Raw genomic sequence first — 14,128 nt, forward strand, 5'->3', positions numbered from 1 at the left:
CTGTGGGCATAGATAATCAAACAGCTTGTGAAATAACAATCTCCCTTCACATTCTTTAATCCCTTACAGCATTTCAGCCAAGGAACAAAGATAGTGTCTGAAGAGAGTAGTATCATGATTGTGATTCTACTTCTGGCCTACTCATGTTTATTTAATTTCATAACTGTACATGTGTACATGGCTCTCTTCAAAGAGTATAGGTCAGGGCAGAGCCTTCTAGGACAATGCTACTCCCCACTCCCATGCATGTTCATGGTACCCAACTGACTGTTCATAAAGGGCTCCTGAGTGACTCCAGAGCTAGAGAACCACCTTGAAGTACAAACTGTGGCAGGGCAGTTGCTTCTACATTGTTGTAGGAACATCTCCAGCTGGGCACTATGTAGATTAGGTGGGCCACACTGAAAGCTCCCAGAGATGTGGCCAAGAGGTTGTTGTTAGTTACTGACTTTACCATTGTCATCTGCAACCATGATGAAGCAGAGGCAACAACCATGTAACGATGAGGCATAGAAAGCAACTATTAGATAACATTCAATAAGCTCTTGTGTTACTAGCCACACTTATGACATCATTTTGGGGGTGTTACAGTGTTACTAAACCTTATCCTTCCAGCCATTCCCTATCCTAGCTCGTTTGGGAGAGAAATGCTGGCTGCATTCCAGACAAAAGGTTCTTCTGGCAAGACATTCCAGACAAAAGGTTGTTCTGGCAAGCACTTCTAAAAAGTGCTTTCCAGGTTCATGTGCAAAGAACTGCCCATCAGTAATGGGCTGGATGAGGGATAATAAACTGAAGCTGAATCCAAGCAAGACAGAGGTACTCATTACTGGGGGTTGTAATCTGCAAGATGGGATAGAATTTCCTGTTTTGGATGATGAATGGCTTAGTTCTGGGTTACCTGACAGAGTGCCTTTCTCTACAAGATCCCCACCACTCATTAAGATAATCATTAAGCTTAATGATTCATTCATCATGACTCATTAAGCTTACATCTGGGTTACCTGACAGAGTGCCTTTCTCTACAAGATCCCCACCACTCATTAAGATAATCAAGAGGGGTCCATCTTTAGGTGCCATCAGTTCATCTGGTGACAACCTGGGATCGGGCCTTCTTAGTTGTCGCCCCTAGGTTGTAGAACGTGCTCCTCGTGGATATGAGGATTTATCTTCCTTGGAGGCCTTCAGGAGAGCCTTAAAGACCCATCTTTATAGCCTGGCTTTTAATGATGTCTTGTTTTAATTTTAATCTGATTTAATTTTTTAAAATTTTTTAATTGTTTTATGATTTTTTAAAAATTAAAACCACCCTGATCCACTTTAGGAATTGAACAAATAAATAAACAAACTGCAGCAAGCCAGAGAAAATGCCCTTCTGATTGCATTAGAGCATAGGCAAAGAGAGACGTGGGACAGACCCAATTAGAGCTGAAAAGAGACAAATGGGAAAGGAATACAAGCTCTCTTCTTCACTTTGATAAGCTCAAGGTTACGTGAACCTGTCAACCTCATTTCCTCCCTCCTGTTATCAAAATTATGCAAGTTACACACACCATCCAACTCTGCACTCCATGTAGTGCGCATGTATCCAATGCGCTCGCTTTATGCTTGCATTCCCCGAAAAGAAAGATTCCCACAGCTAGATTCAGGTAGCTATGACAAACACTTTTTCTTGTTCTCTGTTCTTTCAGTCTCAAGCCTCTATCCCCCTTACCAGTACTGTAACTGGGTAAATGTGCTGCAAGATTTTTCATTTCCTGTGTCCCTATTATCCCTCAATAAAATAACTCTTTGTTTTCAAAGTCACACCTCCATCTATATATTTAATTCTCCTGGGTGTGCCTTGGAATGTGCGTCCCAGTGCCCAGCTGATTGGCTGGGCAGTGGAGGCGCCTGATTGGCTGAGGTGCACCCAGGAGGATTGGTTGCCGTGGCGGCGGTGGGCTGGCCATGGAGGCCAGAGGCAGCAGCAGGCCCAGCCCGGCCGTGGAGGCAAGGCCCAGGAGGGGGGAAAGAAGGGGGGGGCAGAAGTGGCGGTGGGGAGGAGAGGCGGCTGGGCCCGGCACAGGCCGGCTGTGGTTATGAAGCAGAGACTGGGGCAGAAAGCGGGGGGAGAGGTAACCACCGGCCCCAAAGAGTGCACAGATGCTCTGTGTGGGGTCGGCCAGTTCTCTTTATTCCCCCTCCAGTACGTGAACTCCATGGCCACAGTCCCGCAGGACTTTTGTTGTTCACGGTTCTGCGCCCATTTGACTCTAATTTTTCCCACTTTAAACAAAGCATAGACACGGCAGTAGACATTGGTAACCCTTGAAAATACCATCTTCTTGCCTGGGAGAACCCAACTGTGCTACTAATTCCTGCTCTCCTATTCAGGACAAGCAGTAGTGTGGCATAACTTTGCACTGGAATTGGGAGTTTAGCACCAATTCAGTGCTCAGACTCTGTACAGTGGACTGGATTGGATTCTCAATAAAACTGTATTGTAGCTGCAAGTTTGACTGAAGGACACACAAACTGTTATCTCGCTGCTTAATAGCCTAGTGAAAGGCTTACTGCACCAGCACATAAATGTTTATATGTGACAAACAGTGGTATTATCTGCACAGATTTCCTTTTCCTTAACGTACAAAAAAGAAGCTTTGGTTTAATTAGCATTATTTAATTAGCATTTGATTAGCATTTTGGGATAGCAATCTCTCTTTTTTTTGCAGGTATTATATGTGAAAAGACAAAAATGCTTTGATTTCACAACCTTTGTGGACCTCAGGTGTTTGAATTATGTGAACATTTTATAAAGCTCTACAAAATGCAGTAAAAAGCTCAACGACAAACAACATCCTTAGAAATCCTTCTGCATCATTAGGTTGTATACCCTAATATAAAACGAGCTGATAAAACTGCAACTCCTCTCAAAGGCAGTCTAAGAAGAGCAACTTAAACAAAGGTGCAAACAAAACATCCTTTTCTACGCGTCTTAATACCATAATCATTTTACTTAACAAAGCAAAATGAAATTAAGAAGCCAAATCTTCAGCAGAAACTAAAACAAAGAGGCTATTTTCATGAGCAGCTTAGCCTGTGTGGAGTGCTGGGATCCATGCAGATCCTGGTGCTCCTCTGTCCAGCCTAACCCCACTCTCAAGTCCAGCTCTAAGGCTGCTGGGCTTGTGTGTCTCCTCAGCTCCCTGGAGCCAGGGAGATGAGCACCTAGACGGTGGAACCTCCCAAGGTATTGTGTTTGTCATGCTGTGCCTTATAGGATATGTGGAGGTCAGGATAACGAATCCAGGCCTCTGTTGCTCTGCACGGCTGGGAGCAGTGTGGGTAGTCATCCGCACTGCTCCCGGCAGCACAGGTCGTGTGGGCATACAACTTGTGCACCAAACAGAGCAATAGGGATCGTCTGAGGGAAGGTAGGTTGAATCCTGCTCCCCCTCCACCTGCCTTGCTACTCGACGGGTTGTATGAATGGGCTCAAAGCTTCGAATTAGACCATATATTTTACAAATATAAACTTCTTAGATAGTTCAGCTACAGGCTTTTTAATCTGGTCGTAACAGTGGGCAACATATTACAATGATTACATCTTGCAAAACTGCTTGCCAATTTAATAAAAAAATGGTTTTCATGAGTACTGATTTCCAAAGAGAGGCCATGAGCCTGCTGCTGAGAAGTACCATTAGCCCTTAATTTGGCAGAGAGAAGAACCATCTTCAGACATTATTAGTGCAAGTAGAGCTCACACTTACAGTGAAGAAAGTGGGGAGGAAGTCCCATCTCCCTGCTATCACTCATCCCCTCCTGCCTGACAAACATGCTTATAGCACTGTTTGTCTGAAAGGGAAGGTTCCGTAAGCATGTTCACTGGCAATTTTGTGAGCTGCAACCTCAATCAATCAAAGTCGCAGCTTATGGGATCACCGGTGAATAAGCTTATAGTGCCTTCCCCTTCAGACAAAGGACACCATAAGCATTTTCAATGGGCAGGAGGGGGTGAGTGACAGCAGGGGGGCAGGACTTCCTTCCCATTTCCCCCAATGTAAGCATGAGTAGTGCTCATATTAATGATGTCTGAAGAGGGCTAAATGAAGAGGGGCAATGGAGGTTCAATTTCTTTCCAGACTGCTGTTGAGCCTGACCCTTCTGATGGCAGGCTATTCAACTATGTGGAGGTTACACCAAAGGCAGTGACTGAAGGGCATTCATCCCTGAGCAGGGCCCATAACAGGGTATGGGGAGAGGACTGGGGCTTACCAATTCCTTTTTATTGTAAATCCTGTATTTTTGGCATCAGCATGTGTCAAAAAAAGAAATTTCTTTTTGTTGTTGTTGCACAAATTCCTTTTTATTGCAAGACCTGTATTTTTGACATCAGCATCAGGAAACTCAAAGTTTACTGTTTTGAATGTTTAGAAGAGAGTCATATTATACACTTTTAAATAATTATTGTCCAGAGAAGGAGGATAATGGACTTAGTAGTGCTTATAATAATGTTCTTCTAACAGTAATATTATGAATTATTTATATAATTCATGTGTATTTTATTCATATATATTTATATTATATACACTGTAGAGTGAAAAATAATTGAGGAACTCAATCAATGGGAATTGCCACAATATATAGATATAATATGACATTTTGAAATAACAAAGCATTTTTTATTCTGTATAGTATCTGAAAAGGCTTTTACATGGTCTTATACAATAAAAAAGGCTTATACAATAAAATTATATACAGGCCAGCACAGTAACAAGTGCAATAATAAAAAGTGTAATGACAATAAACATTGTAGTAATAATAATAATACTAGTAGGAAATGCAGCTATTGTCATTGTGATCCTGAGGAGAACAGTAAATGTATATAAAGACTGAGATAAAGTATAAGAATTTACTGAATATTATTATAAGCTATACACAATTGAAAAATCTAGTCTTTCAGGGTTTTGCTGGGGAATTAAAATATACAATGAAAAATGAGTCTATCATTTTAAAAGAAGTTTTAAAAAGAAGCCATCCTCATACTAGCAGAAATGAACAAAGTACCTGGCCCAAATGGTTTCTCTGTTGATTTCTTTTCAAATATTTGAGAGGGAACTTGTGCCTTTATTATTAAAATTGTTCAGCTTAGTTACACATACAAAAATCTGGCAAAAACTTGGACAAAAGTGATTGAAATCTTAACCCCAGATCAAATACGGATTTATATGAAATAGGATCTTAAAGACTGATAGCGTTGCTTAATATCAAAATTAAATTTTGGCGCAAAGTAAACTTAGACAATATACACCCAGATCAAATGGGATTTATAAAATAATTTCCATTAAAAGACAATGGGCAGCATTCCATTCCTGGGAGATCCAGGACAGACAAAAGGAAGTACTTCTGGCAAACCCCTCCATTATTCTACCAAACAAAACCACAGGGCTCTGTGGGCCCAGGAGTCGAAATCGACTTGACGGCACACTTTACCTTTGGTTAAACTATGGAATTTGCTGCCACTGGATGTGGTGATGGCCACCAATCTAGATAGTTTTAAAGGGGATTAGACAAATCCATAGTGGATAGGACTATCAATAGTTACTAGCCTTGGTAATTATATACTTCCATCAGAATCAGAGCTGTCATGACCAATGCAAAGACTATTGCAATTGGGGATGCTGAGAGTTGTAGTTAATAACATCTGGGAATCCCTGTTAGAGGGAACACTGGTCATGACCCTGAACACTAGGAGCTATGGAACACCAAGGCAGGAGCAGTTGTCCTTTCCCCCTTGTTTGTGGGCTTCCTGAGTGCACCTGATTGGCCGCTGCATGAGGCAGAATGCTGGATGGAATGTGCCTTGGCCTGATCCAGCAAGGCTCTTCTTATGTTCTTACCCAGACTGTCATAACCAAGTCCCATTGAAATTGATGGGATGTAAGTTAATCATGACTACCGTGTCTCATTGATTTCAGTGCTGTTTAGTCATGGCTAACTAGTTTGGATGCTACCCAAAATTAGGAAAATTATCAGTATTGTCTCTCTACTTCCAGAAGGATCTAAATGCCCTGCATTTTACGGAGGCAGAAAAGGCATTTGATAGGATGCAATGGAGTTTTTGTAAATGAAGTATTGCTAGAATTTGGAATGGGACAGGATTTCCTGAGCTGGATCAAAGCTTTTCCATGCATCCCCTGTAAGAAAGACTTATGATAATTGACACAAAGGGATGAAATTTCAACAGGCAGTGCTTCCCTTTGTCACAATTACCTTTTAAATTATGTAGAGGTTTTGGCAATTAGAGTTCAGTCTGAAGAACAGATCACACATGTACGTACTGGAAGGCCACTTAGCAAAATTGTTCTGTATGTAGATTAGGGGTGTGCACAAACAGGCTGGCCTGGTTCTTTTCAAAAACAAGCTGGACTCGAACCGAACTGGGCCAGTTTCAGTTCTGCACTCCCCTAACACTCCCCCCCGGTTCGGTACAGGGAGGGGTTTTTGCAAATTTAAAAACATTTTTAACTTACCCCTTCTGGGGGGTTTCTCTGAGGCCATGGGGGTCTCCAGAGGTCCCCCCTTCCCCACCGGCCTCCATTACTATCAAAATCACCCGGTTTGGGTGGTCTTCGGCCATTTCTGGGCCTGCCCTGGGTTGCGGTGGTGATTTTGGAGGCTGTCACACATGTGCAATGGGCCTTTGAGTGGCTGGGTCCTGTCTATGTGGCTGGGTCATGGGTGGTTATTATTATTATTTTTTGTTTGTTTGTTTTTGGTTATTATTATTATTATTTGTTTTAATTTATAAACCACCACATCCAGAGGCTCTGGGCAGCGTAAGTTTAAAAAAAAACCAACATAAGAACAAAAATAATTTAAAACACACTACTTATAACAATATAAAAACAAATTTAATACAATTTAAAACCAATTAAATTACTTAAAAACATTTTAAAAACCTTGGAAGGCCAGGCCAAAGGCATTTCTGGGGGAGTGTAACCACATCCAGCACAGGAAGATCTAACTCATCCCTCAGATTCCATTCCCCAACAATGAACACCTCCGACGCTTGGATTCAGCTTCAATTTGTTATCCCCTATCCAGCCTGTTACTGCCTGTAGGCAGGCATTTAGGGAGTGGATGCCATTTCGTGATGATGACGACGACGACGACGATGATGATGATGATGATAAGGAGAAATAGATTTGGGTGTCATCAGCATACTGATAACACCCTGCACCAAATCTCCTGATGATGATGAGGAGGAGGGAGGAGGAGGAGAAATAGATTTGGGTGTCATCAGCATACTGATAACACCCTGCACCAAATCTCCTGATGACCTCACCTAGTGGTTTCATGTAGATATTAAAAAGCAATGGTGACAGAATGGAGCCCTAAGCGACTCCATATAATAGCTCCCACTATGAAGAACAACTGTCACGAAGCTCCACTATCTGGAATCTGCCTGAGAGATAGGAGCGGAACCACTGCAAAGCAGTGCCCCCTATCCCCAACTCCCTCAGGCGATCCAGAAGGCTATGATGGTCAATAGTATCAAACACCACTGAGAGATCCAAAAGAACCAGCAGAGTCACACATGTAATAAATAAATGTAATAAATAATAATATATTGCTATTTTATATATATTTTCTCTTAAACCTTTTGGTATGTTTTTGCTAATCTGTCATTTGGTGCTTTTGCTGCTTTTTATTTTGTAATACATCTGTGACTATTTAATAAAATTGAATTGAACTGATTTCATACAACCCAATGACAGACAGCACAGCAGAATTTCTTTCTCTATATGAACTTCTTTTAGACTTCATTAGGGCTTGAGCTTGGGACTCTACTTACATATAAAGAGTCATTATGAAAACTTCTCACTAAGATAAATGCACTGGTCTTAAAGGAAACCTGATGTCGCTAGGGTTCAAAATATCAAATCATCCTACAGATTATAATCCAATACAAAATATCACATTATCTATTGTGTTGCACATGCACAAACACACACAGACACAAACACACACAATATTGTCTAGAGTAAGTTAATTCTGGAGTGGGGGATAACTATCCTTCATAAGGACATGTTCTCTAGTGTATTAATGATGTGATCTTATTTACATAATATAATTGTATTGATTTATTAGATTCACCCTCCCCCCCATGCTTAAGTTACACACTTTCCTCTAATTGTGAAATTAAATATCCTCCCTACCCAACTGCATATTATGGAGAATGTTATCTCAAGCTCCTACTAAATCAAAGTTCTTTGATGTTACTTTATTGATTGCCAAGCAATGTTTGTACAGAAATTAAACTATGATCGCACTCCTTACTTCTGGAATTAGACATAAAGATTATTCTGGCATGGAAAAATAACACCTACAATGCAGAGGGGGCAGATGGAAATAATTTTAATTTATTTGGGAACCTTCATTAACTGTTAGGAAATCATTACATCTCTAATGTTTGATGATGCCAATGTATTACCTTGCAAACTGCACCAGCCTATTAAGAAGTAAACTGAGCATGCCTACAGTTATCAACTTGTCTGTATTTAATAGCACTGAGTGTTTAGAAAGATGGTTGTCAAGAGATTTTGAATTAGTATCTATGGAGTTGTAATTTTTATCTAGGCACAGTAGATATGAAATGTTGAGGCTATTCTTATGCACACCCTAACCTAGCCTAGGGAAGCCCAGCCTGGGTTAGGTTGTATGTGAGAACCACTCAGGCCCGATCCTGGCAGAGCAGCGCCACCTAGCCCCACTTTTAAGCCCAGCTCTTAGCCGGTTATAAGGGCTCAAGCTAGCCCTTAACCTGGGTTCCAAGACTTGTTTGTTTGCTGGGGCTATGTTCAGCCACAACGGACACTCCTGGGGCAATCTCCCAACGCATTGCGCATATCATGCAGTGAATTGTGGGATATCCTGAGACCGGGATGCATTGTCTAGGTCTCTGTGCTGTGGCACGCAGTGTGGATCATCTGGGAGTGCAGTCCATGCTCCCAGCAACAGACCAGCACTCGTCTGGGGCGAAGGTTTCACCAGTCTTCCCCCCTACCTGCCTACTGCCCCGCCTGGTTGTGTGAATGGCCTTGTTATGTTGTATACTCTGATGTGTTAGAATGCTGATGGATGTTGATTTGAACCATCACACTGTCAAACAGCAATTGATCTGGACACAGAAAAACTTACCAGCAAGCCCTTTTCACTCAGTTGGCTCAGAACCAAATTAGCCCTGCACTATTTAATAAGAGGGGGGAACCTCAAACCTCTACCCAGGCCTGCTGTGTGGATCCAGCTATTGAATATACCTGTAACTGGATAAGGGCCCCAGGTTATAGCTATTTCATATACATTAAATTTCTTCGTCACTCACTTCCATTGTTTAAGGCCTGCTGTGCAAGCATTAGGAAGGTATCAAATTCTAACTTGCAGCCTGATTCTATGCAAAATTAGGTGCACCTAATCCCCTCAAAATGAAGGGGCTTAGGAAGGTTCAGCTCTGCATAGGATCACGCGGTTGTCTTGCAATTTATTTTACATAAGAGGTTGCATGAGGATGAGAGCAAGCTTAGTACCTTTTAAACATGACTCAGAATTTACAATTAGCCCAGGACAACATTAATGTTGTAAAATATCTGGTTGTTGCACATCTGTCATATCCAAAAGACTCTTTGAAGACTCCTCCTCATCCTTGAACACCAAAGCAGAAACAAGAACACAGAAAGGTTACTTGTCTGGCCCAAAAGGCCTTAATGAGTGCTAGCATTGAGAATTTTATTGAAGAGTGGTATATAAATATTCGTAGTCATCGTCGACATAGTAGTAATAGTAGTAGTAGCATACCTAACTCCTCCCTAATTAAAGAACAGGACTACTCTTGGCTGGAACAAATGGGAGTGGAGGCCTCCTGGTGCTTTAGACGACACGAGATACTTCGCTTACTAGGGATGTGTGAACTGGTTTGACGTTTGATAAGTTCGACGTCAAACCTGTTTGGTTCAACGGTCTGGGGTCGAACCGAACCATCCCCTGTTCGGTCTGACCCCGGACCAAACACCCCCCGACTGTTTGGGGGGTTCACGAACGTTTTCTGTCAAAAAAAAATTTCCCCACCTTACTCCCTTTGGGGGAGTTACTGGAGGTGGTGAGGGGGGTCAGTGGAGGTTCTCCCTCCTCCCACTGACTTTATGCCCCCTTCCGGCTGGTTTGGCCAGTTTTTGGCCTTCCCTGCTCAGCGCGGTGGTCGTTTGGCTTCCAAAATGGCTGCTGCACTGAACAGGAAAGGCCAAACAGACAGCCGAACCAACTGGAAGGGGGCATAAAGAAAGCCGGCAAGGGGAGGGAGAACCTCCGCTGACCCCCCCACCACCTCCAGCAACTCCCGGGAGTAAGGTAATTTAAAAACAAAACAAAAACAAACGGAAAACATTCATGAATGCAACCTCCCCTCCAGACCAAACCGGGGTGTGTGTGTGTGTTTAAGGGGGTGCCGGACCAAACTGGCCTGGTTTGGTTTGAGTCCAGTCCATACTCAAACTGGCCAGCCAGTTCCAGGCACACCCCTATCGCTTACCTCAGGCAGCTTGTGTGGTGAAAATATCTTTCTTGTGTGATTGTTAAACTCAAGCACTTGGTGAGGCAGATTTTAGCATGCCACCTTCATTAATAGTAAATGTGGGGCTTGTGAAGGCTGGTTAATATTTGCTTCACTGTATGTATGTATGTACGTACGTACGTACGTATGTATTATTATTATTACATTTATATCCCGCTCTTCTTCTAAGGAGCCCAGAGCGGTGTGCTACATACTTAAGTTTCTTTTTCACAACAACCCTGTGAAGTAGGCTAGGCTGAGAGAGAAGTGACTGGCCCAGAGTCACCCAGCTAATATAATGGCTGAATGGGGATTTGAACTTGGGTCTCCCCGGTCCTAGTCCAGCACTCTAACCACTACACCACGCTGGCTCTCATATTATGCCGCCTGACTCCAAAGGCTCTATGGCAATTTACAAGAGTAACCAGTGGTGAGGGTTTTATTTAGTTTTTTAAATGGCGACCACAATGCACTCACAGAGGAAGGTGGGGGAAGCCAGGATTTTTAGGTAAATTTCAAGAGGTCTGACCTGATTAATGGAAGTTTAGATAAATTTACAATACCTTAAGTATCATATACGGCACCCAGGAAGTTTTTCACATCCGGCTTTTAGTTCACATCTCCCCCGGAATTGAGATGTGCGTTCACATATCTGCCAAATTTATCCCAAAGTCTCTGCAAGCTATCAGGTAGCACTTCGCACACAATTCAGGTTTTTCATCACGCGTAAGTGTAGCCTGATTTATATCCGGGGTTAAAAAAATCTATTTTTTGAATCAGTATTTTGGGGCAAATTCAAAGCCACAGTAAAGCCTCGCAGAAAACCTGCAGTAAAACCTGCTGTCTGGGAAAGCTCCAGGTACCACATATGGTGAACTTTGCAAGAACCATAACTTTAGAATAAATTTTTCAAAGTCACAAAAATGCAGCTTTAGTTTTGAAACTTTGAATGGGCCTCTGACTGCAAAATGGCCCATTAATTTCAGCTCTTTCATTATACAACCATTTTATAACCTTGTTATAATGAAATCTCAAAATGGATAAAAAGAAAACTACTCCTTTGACATACCTGGAAGTATAGTTCAAGTACCAGTCTTTGCTTTCAAATACTCCATTAAAATGTTGAGGCTTTTAACAGGCTGTTGTTCTATTTTAGGTAATTAACAAAGAGTAGAAGACATATTTCGTTATCACAGGAGCTATTTGTGCCAGCCCTTCTCTTTTATTACCTGGCTTCATAAACCTCTTTATATGTTTGACATTTTCATAATATCATTCCCGGGATCCTTACAAAATTTTTAATGATGTTTCAAATTGTTTGGAGGGCTATAGCATGATACAGGGAATTATAGAGAAAACACAATCAATTAGAAATTAGAAATATTTCTTTTACTACCATATATATATCCTTCACATCATTTCAAGAAACCACTAGGGATTTGCAGAATGTTCTGTCGGAGGAACGTTCTAACTCAAAACGGGGTGTTCAAATGAAGGGCCTGTTCTGAGCTCTAACAGGGATTCACAGCTGCTATCGACTACAACCCCCCATAATCCATAGCCAAAGGCCATTGCAGTTGGGGATGCTGGGAGTTGTAGTCAACAACATCTGGGAATCTCTGTTACAGGGAACACTGAATGGAATGACCCCATTCCAAGTTGGCACATTTCAAGTGCCATTTTGGATTCCAAAATGGTGCTCTTCTGGCTTCTGTGCATACCTGGCAGCCACACAAATGGCAGCTGCGTGTGCACAGAGGCTAGGAGAGCAGCATTCTGGACTCCAAAATGGCACTCAGAATGGGGTCATTCTTTCAGAACAACCGGCTCGAGTGGTTGTTCTGATGGAACGTTCTGGGTATTTGCATTCTGTTCTGAGCTCCAATGCTCCCTCTAAAAAGAGAGAGCATTCCATTCTAATGCCCATCTAAAAAGGGGCCCATATAACAAATTATTTAAGATCAAGGGTGTAGCATCAAAATAATGCCAATAACAACATATTACTAGTACTTATTAAATAATATTGCATGGCACATTGCAGTAGGCAATGATAAATCTTCTTGGTAATCAATGGACATTTTAAAATGTCTGTTCCATGCAATCTGAAATTATTTCCCCGCACTACTACTTTTACAGAGATTTCTGTCTAAGAATCCACTTAGCCATTAATTTTGTTTTCAGTCTCCACCTATAACTGACCCTGTAGATAATATTGAATTAATTTAATTAGTTCAAAGATATCTTGATTTTCTCATCTCTCTCAAGCTACTAGTAGTCTGTCATAAAGCCATTCATCCCTTATCTTCGCCCTTTCTTTTCTTTGGCCTCCAGTCCTGGTGAAATCAATCAAGTCGATCAATTAAGCACTTAGAAGGGTCAGCAATCACTTCTAATAATAGGGTTAACTTCAGTGACAAAGTCACAGCAATACCATTGCTATTCCATTGTTAATGAAAAAGATTTAGTTATTGAAGGCTGGAGTACAGTGCAAAGGTAGCAATTAGGGTGAAAGAAAACCAGTTAAACCATGCAAGCTCCCAGTACCACTTTTCAAAAGCTGCGATGCCAAAATCAGAGATTACAGGCAGCAATTCTAAATGTAGGTAAAGAATCTACAGGGAATACAGATGCATAATGTTTTAAGCTAATTTATTTTCAGAGTTTTACATCAGTCAAGTATCATTCAGCTCAGATTTATGAATTGCTGTTACCACTCCCATTCTCTCAGCACCATGAAAGGACTGACAAACTCTCCAATCAGTTCCCTGTAGAACTAAAGTTAGTTGAAACCCATTGCTTGAATCTTCTAATCTACTTCTATCAACAATATCTTCTGACATTTTCTTGAAAAAAAACCTTTGAATGGAATTTATCTAGGAATGATAAGACTATCTAGCTATGGCATATTTGGTAGTATGGCACTTTCTAGCCTCATTCAGACATTAATGAGCACAGCTGTTCCCATGAAACTGAAGGTCAGGAAACAGAGAACCAACAAAAAGTAGTACTTTTTCACACAGCACATAATTAATCTATGGAATTCTTTGCCATGGGATGTGGTTATGGCCACCTGCTTGGACGGCTTTAAAAGGGGCTTAGACAAATTCATGAAGGATAGTTCTATCAATGGCTACTAGTCTAGTGGCTATAGGCTACCTCTAGTCTCAGAGGCAAGATGCCTCTAAATACCAGTTGCAGGGGAGCAACAGCAGGAGAGCCTGTGGGCTTCTCAGAGGCATCTGGTGAGCCACTGTGTGAAACAGGATTCTAGACTAGATAGGCCTTGGGCCTGATCCAGCAGGCCTGCTCTTATGTTCTTAGCTGTGCTCAAGGTTGCAGCTTGGAAAGTGGGGAGGAAGTCCTGCCCCACATCTGTCACTCATCCTCTCCTGCTGGTCACTCATGGTTACAGTGCTGCTTGTGTGAAGGGGGAAGCGCCATAACCATGATGCCTCCGGCAATCTCTGATGCCGCTCACAGAAGCACCAGCCACCATGCTCATGGCTCTTCCCCTTTCACACCAACAGCACTGTGACC

At 41.9% G+C, this 14,128-nt stretch overlaps 1 protein-coding gene across 22 annotated transcripts in view; it reads right to left on the minus strand.

Annotated features, from left to right (window-relative positions):
* The window catches only part of DAB1 (DAB adaptor protein 1), a 1,026,794-nt gene that overhangs the window by 67,089 nt on the left and 945,577 nt on the right, over positions 1-14,128 (minus strand). The window lies entirely within an intron of this gene.

The sequence above is a fragment of the Hemicordylus capensis genome, chromosome 4 (assembly GCF_027244095.1).
Source record: "Hemicordylus capensis ecotype Gifberg chromosome 4, rHemCap1.1.pri, whole genome shotgun sequence".
Classification (NCBI taxonomy): Eukaryota; Metazoa; Chordata; class Lepidosauria; order Squamata; family Cordylidae; genus Hemicordylus; species Hemicordylus capensis.